Below are 6,709 nucleotides of genomic sequence, written 5' to 3'. Positions count from 1 at the left end.
TTTTTGCTGGGTACAGAATTCTGAATTTACTGTTTTTTTTATGTCAATCAGCAACAAAGACATTATTCCACTATCTTCTGGCTTGCATAGTTTCTGATGAGAAATATTCTGTCCTTCTTACCTTTGGTTTTTAACTTCTCTATGTACAGTGTGTCTGCTTTCATTGGCTGCCTTCAGAATGTTCTCATTGTCTCTGATTTTCAGTAGTTTGAATATGATATGCCTATGATGTGGGAGCTCTTTTGGGAGGGAGAATTTATTCTGCTTGGTGTTCTTTGAACATCTTGGAACTGTGATTCAGTGTCTGTAATTCATTTTGGAAAATCCTTACATATTATTTCTTAATGTCTTTGCTTTCTGGAATGCCAATTACATGTAGGTTAGATCTTTTATTATTGTCTCATATCTCTTGGATGCTCTGTTGTGTTTTTCCATCCACATTCCATTCTTCCACTTTTCTGGCAATCAATGCCACAACTGTCATAAGCTCGGTTTCCGTAAGAGAGTCACAAATAATGACAAACATGTATTACACACTCATCATGTGCTGGTGGTGTAAATGTTGTTCTATAATTACTTAATTCTCACAATAATTCTACTAGATAGACACATGTATTATCCCCATTTTTATGATGAGGATAAACTGAGACACAGAAAGATTAAGTAATTTGTCCAAAGATGCAGAAATAGAAAATGACAGAATTTGGCTTCTTAAACCATTATATTTTAACTACTTCAACAAATGGGAAGATAATAATTTTTAGGTAATATCTTTGTTTTTGGTCTCTATAATCCTTCAGTTATTACTGTTACCTCTCCAAGAATTTTAATCTATTAATCAGCAAGTACATATTTAGCACCCATTATGTGCCCAGAATTATTTTGTTTGCTATGGAGGTATAAACAAATATGGCAGGGCTATTTCCTTCAAGGAGTTCACATTCTCCAAAGGAAAGGCTCCACAAATCTAAAAATAAACATTATGGTACAGAGGAGTATCATTATTATTATCATAATGAGTTTTGAGACAAGATCTTGCTCTGTCACCCAGGCTGGAGTGCAGTGGTGCCATCATGGCTCATGCAGCCTTGCTCTCTCAGTCTAAAGTGATCCTTCTGCCTTGGCCTCCCACGTAGTTGGGTCTACAGGGACAGATACAATTATTTCTTAATTTTTTTTGTACAGACAGGGTCTCACTATGTTGCCCAGGCTGGTCTCAAATTTCTTGACTTAAGTGATCCTTCTGCCTCAGCCTCCCAAAGTGTTGGGATTACAGGTCTGAACTACCACACCCAGCCAGTATCACCATTCAGAAAAAGGAAAGCTCAATTTGATCTGGATGCTTAGAAACCATGAGAAACATATTAAAAATAATGATGCTTATTCAACAGTTTGCTTAACTCTGGATTATCCATGCTGCATTTTCACTTCTCCCTTACCTCTTTTTTATGCTCTAATTTTTAGCTATTATACTGTTTATGAATACTTTTTCCACAGAACAAAATAAGAAAATTTTTAAGCTCAAAATGTGTGTATAAAAGTTTAAAGTGGAAAGAAGCTCAAAATCTTGGTTGTGGTGGTGGTGGTGGTGTGTGTGTGTGTGTGTGTATGCATATATACATATATCTCCCAATTATTTTCTTTCTCCATGAAAATGTCCTGAGAATTAACAGGTATTAACATTAGGTGTTCCCTAGTACATCTAGAATAACCATGATTATCAAAGATTTTATAAATGAAGTTTTACCTTTTAGATTGGCTAGCATGGCATCTGACTCTTAATAGGCACCTAACAAACGTTTATCATTTCACTGACTGAATGAATGAAATTAAAGAGTCTCTAAGGCATGTATTTTTGGTAAACAATAAAAATCTTCATGAGTTTGTATTTTAATTTAAAAAGCAGATTTTCCTAATGCCGTGCACATCGACATATCCTAGGGAGAAGGTTGTAGTTGATCCATTATCCTTACTTGGAAGCTCTACAGGATTAAAGGTCTGGATTCCTTCATAGTTGATGATCACCTCTTCCCCAGTGCAGTACATGGTAGAGAGTAGATTCAATAAATATTTGTTGGAGGGAAAAATGAACCATCTGACAGACTGAGGCAAAAATAATTCCTAATGCTATATAGGAACTTGTCTCAAGGGCAGATTCCAGACAAAACTAATAGTAGCAATAGAGACATTTTTCAGGAAAAACTTGATAGTGTAGTGGTCAGACCATGTTTTATGGAGCTAGCCAGACCTAGGACCCAGTCCCATCCCTGCCACTTACTAGCTAGCTTTGCAACCTCAGAAAAGTTTTTTAACCTCTCCAAGTCTCAATTTCCCAGTCATTAAATCTGGAGCAGTATTATTATTTCATATGTTTGTTGTGAGGATTAAAGAAAATATTCAACATCAAGAGCTTAGCTTGTGACCAACTACAGAAGTACTTAACAAATGGTAAATATTATTGTTATGCAGAGATTTCAGGAGTTGAGGCAGAGGCCATTTAGATCTATAGAGAATCTTAACAAAAGTGAGGAAACCTAAAACAGATGTGCCTATCTGCTTCCTATATATTTCTCTTTTCTTGCTTTAGGAATTTTGAATGATATTTTTGGCATATGGGTATGTGGAAACGGTAGATGAGAAGAAGGTTAGAAATCCTTTCCACTTTTAGAGAAATGCCCTCTACCAAGGATGTATGCTCCAGAGCAACATAGGCCCACCCTATCTGCTGAGGATGAAAACAGCCAGAGACAATGGGATATGACACAGTAATGAGTTCTCATTTGTCAGGTGTCAGCTCGCTGATATGGTCTAAGGATAAGGTGTTCAACAATTCTTAGAAATTGGTAATAACAATACCACTTACACAGCAGTGCCTCTTACAGTTTTCATAATACTTCCACATGGACTATCTGTTTTAATTTTCACCACAATGTTGTTAGAAGCCTGAAGTAAATATTATCATTCCCATTTTATAGATGAATAAACACATTCTGAGAAGTGAAATGACCATGCCCAAGGTCACTTAGCTACTCAGTAATTGACCTGGGGCTCAAACCTGGGTTGTCACTCTGGATTCATTATTTTTTTTCCAAAGCAGCCTGTTTGTTCTATGGAATCTGTTTATTTTCATTAGTGAATGTGCACGTGTACATGCTAGACCCTCAAATATTTGTGATTTATAAGGTAATTTTGTACTCAACAGCAGTAGCTAAAAGAAGAGTCCTGTTTTGTTTGTTTGTTTGTTTTGTTTTGTTTTTTGCTGTTGTTGTTTTAAATTTTGTGTCTCTTTTTGGCCCAACAGGAAGCAAAGTTTGTCATCTTGATACACTAGATCTTCGATGATATCAATAAGGAAACATCCACAGCCTTTGGTTAAAAGACTCTGAGACTTCCAGGACTGCTGACTGTGCAGAAGAGGCTGTGGTGGTTCAAGTGAGGCTCAAGGCTGTAGTTCTACCAATCTGTTACTCCATGAAGAGTCTAAGGCTGCTGATCAGAGTGAACCTCAGAACAGATAGCAGTGGCACCTAGAGGATATAACCTCAACAGCAGATGAGGTGTTGATGGATGATTCCTGATTATGGATTCCTCTTCATCTCTCTTAATTTATATTCCAAGCTGTTAACCTAGAATAAATCCTACCATATCTAATTAATGCACTAATCAAACTTTGTTTTGAATGCAAGGGGGGGAAATATGTTGATTCCCCCTGCTAGAGGGATAGGAAATATGCCTAAAGCAGAATATCTTTCTCTATCATGAATAACATTAATCTCTGTAGTTCTCACAAGTGAATATTATTATATAGTTTGCTTCCTACTTGTATGCCTTGGTATTTATCCTTTATGAGTTTCCAGGTGACAATTTGTTTCAGAAAGAATTCTCTCCAGAAACAATTTTTTAAGATTATCGTTGAATTCCTTAATAAAGAGTTGAAAGCCAAACTCACTAGGTTAAATGCAACAACAACCAATGGACAACAGACTGATCTCCAACTTCCTCAATTCTTTTTTTGAGACAGGGTCTCACTCTATTGACAAGGCTGGAGTGCAGTGGCTCAATCTTGGCTCACTGTAGCCTGAACCTCCCAGGCCCAAGCAATCCCGAGTAGCAGGGACTCAGGCATGCACCACCACACATGGCTAATTTTTTGCATTTTTTGTAGAGATACGGTTTCACCATGTTGCCCAGGCTGGTCTTGAACTCCTGAGCTGAAGGTATTTGCCTGCCTCAGCCTCCCAAAGTGCTGGGGTTACAGGTGTGAGCCACCGCACTTAATTGCCACCAGGATTGATTGGTAAGGCTGTGGAAGAGTTGTTGTCCATTCCAAGTCTTCCCATTGAAGCAACAACCATGCCACAGCCTTATTCTGTCCCATGGCTATCTTGTGCATCTCCAAGTGTGCCAGTATGAGGCCCTCAAACACATCCATACCCTCCGATGAGATAATGTTGGTCATGATAACCATGGGGATGTCACAGCCGCTGTTCCACACTCTAAATAAATCTCATTTTGTTCCAACAACAACAATTTGAAATGGGAAGAACCACCCCGTTTTAGACGTTTCAAAATGAGGGCTTGGATAGATTGTGTACCTTGTCCAAGGTCACACAACCAAATGGCAAGGTAGGGACTCAACCTAGTTCCATCTGCCTCCAGTCCAAAACCCAGAGCTGTCAACTGCCACCCTCACTATCTCTACTGAGATACTGGCTTCCCTGCGGTGACTGTTGAGGCTGGAAAACACAGGCCTGAGAGAACTTTTAAATGTGAAATGATAGCTCTTTGCCTACCGAGATTCTTATTTTTAAAAACCCAGAGGAAGATCATATTTATATATTTATTCAACATTCATGTATGATATTTAGATTTACAAAATGCTTTATAGTGTAACAGAATGGGCAGAAATTTTTACTCGGGCTTATAATTGTCTTTTCTTTCATATTCATTTATTCCTTTGATTTATATAATGTGTTCTCTGCTTGGTCTTCTGAGATTATGTACAATGGTAACAAATCCAAAATAATATTAATAAAAGATTACTTTTTTATCACTCACAGGGAAAACTGACTAGGGCCATGCGCGTCTCTGTTCTTTAGAAACGTTATGTGAGAGAACATAATACCATCCCCTGAATACTGTCTGTAACGCCAGCTATGCTTATTCGTGGTGCTTTAAAAATAAATTTAACTCCTGTTCCTCATTTGGGATGTGTGTGTGTTATTTACTTCCTTCTCTTCAGGTGGCTGGGGTGCTTCACATTTGGGATAATGAACTGCTGTGAGCATCACCTGAAGTCGCCAAACTACTTTCCCCACTGATCATTGAGCATGAGTTCTCTGCAGAACGCTGGGTCACTTTCCCTGTGAAGCTTTTCCCCAGTTGGTCACCAGGTTGGTTCCTGCTTTTCATCTAGGCCTGAAATCAACAGGCACCGTCTCTGCAAAGCCTGCCCTGACCCCAGATCCAAAAGAACCCCTCATCGCAATGTATCCTAGCATTTTCTTGTTTTTTTTTTTCTTAGCATGCAATATTCTGTGTTAAGAATGCTAGAGTCCAGGCTGGGTGCAGTGGCTCATGCCTGTAATCCCAGCACTTTGGGAGGCCAAGGTGGGCGGATCACCTGAGGTCAGGAGTTTGAGACCAGCCTGGCCAACATGGTGAAACCCTGTCTCTACTAAAAATACAAAAATTAGCCAGGCTTGGTGGTGCATGCCTGTAGTCCCAGCTACTTAGGAGGTGGAGGCAGGAGAATCACTTGAACCTGGGAGATGGAGGTTGCAGTGAGCCGAGATTGTGCCACTGCATTCCAGCCTGGGTGACAGAGTAAGATTCTGTGATTCTGTCTCAAAAAAAAAAAAGGAAAAAAAAATGCTAGAGTCCTTGGGTTTGGTGTGAATGAATAAATACAGATAGATAAGCTAATATTTTGTCATTTTTAAGTTGCTATGTTCTTCTTTAAAATGAATATTTTAGGCCGGGCGTGGTGGCTCATGCCTGTAATCCTAGCACTTTGGGAGGCCGAGTCGGGTGGATCACTTGAGTTTGAGACCAGCCTGGCCAACATGGTGAAACCCCATCTCTACTAAAAATACAAAAATTAGCCTAGCTTGGTGGTGTATGCCTGTAATCCCAGCTACTCAGGAGTCTGAGGCACAAGAATCCCTTGAACCTCAGAGGCAGAGGTTGCAGTGAGCCGAGATCACACCACTGCACTCCAGCCTGGATGACAGAGCAAGACTCTGTCTCAAAAATAAATAAATTTAAAAATATAAAATGAATATTTTAAAGAATCTCTTGTGCTCACTTCGGCAGCACATATACCAAAATTGGAATGATACAGAGAAGATTAGCATGGCCCCTGCACAAGGATGACACGCAAATTCGTGAAGCATTCCATATTTTTAGTACCTGCTCTCAAACTGAAAAAAAATAAAAATAAAAAAAGATTCTCTTTAAGGTAAATTACTCTGAAATTTTACGATGCACTCCCTGTCTTGGCAAGGCATCAGCTTTTGACTGTGGGGCACATGTAAAACATGGCTAGAGGGCCGGGCGCAGTGGCACAGGCCGGCAATCCTAGCATTTTGAGAGGCTGTGGGAGGGAGGATAGCTTGAGCCCAGGAGTTCAAGACCAGCCTAGGCAATACAAGGAGACCCTACAAATAATAAACAAAAAATAGCCCAGTGTGGTGTCACATGCCTGTAG

At 39.4% G+C, this 6,709-nt stretch overlaps 1 non-coding gene across 1 annotated transcript; it reads left to right on the top strand.

Moving 5' to 3' along the window:
• Nucleotides 1-6,299: 6,299 nt before the first annotated feature.
• Nucleotides 6,300-6,406, top strand: LOC117088967. The gene has a single exon (XR_004439456.1). It is a non-coding gene; the product is annotated as a U6 spliceosomal RNA (small nuclear RNA).
• The last annotated feature ends 303 nt before the right edge of the window (nt 6,407-6,709 follow it).

Source organism: Trachypithecus francoisi, unplaced genomic scaffold (assembly GCF_009764315.1).
Source record: "Trachypithecus francoisi isolate TF-2019V2 unplaced genomic scaffold, Tfra_2.0 Lachesis_group10, whole genome shotgun sequence".
Lineage (NCBI taxonomy): Eukaryota > Metazoa > Chordata > Mammalia > Primates > Cercopithecidae > Trachypithecus > Trachypithecus francoisi.
The sequence above is the reverse complement of the archived record's forward strand: the minus strand, read 5'-3'. Positions and strand labels throughout refer to the sequence as shown.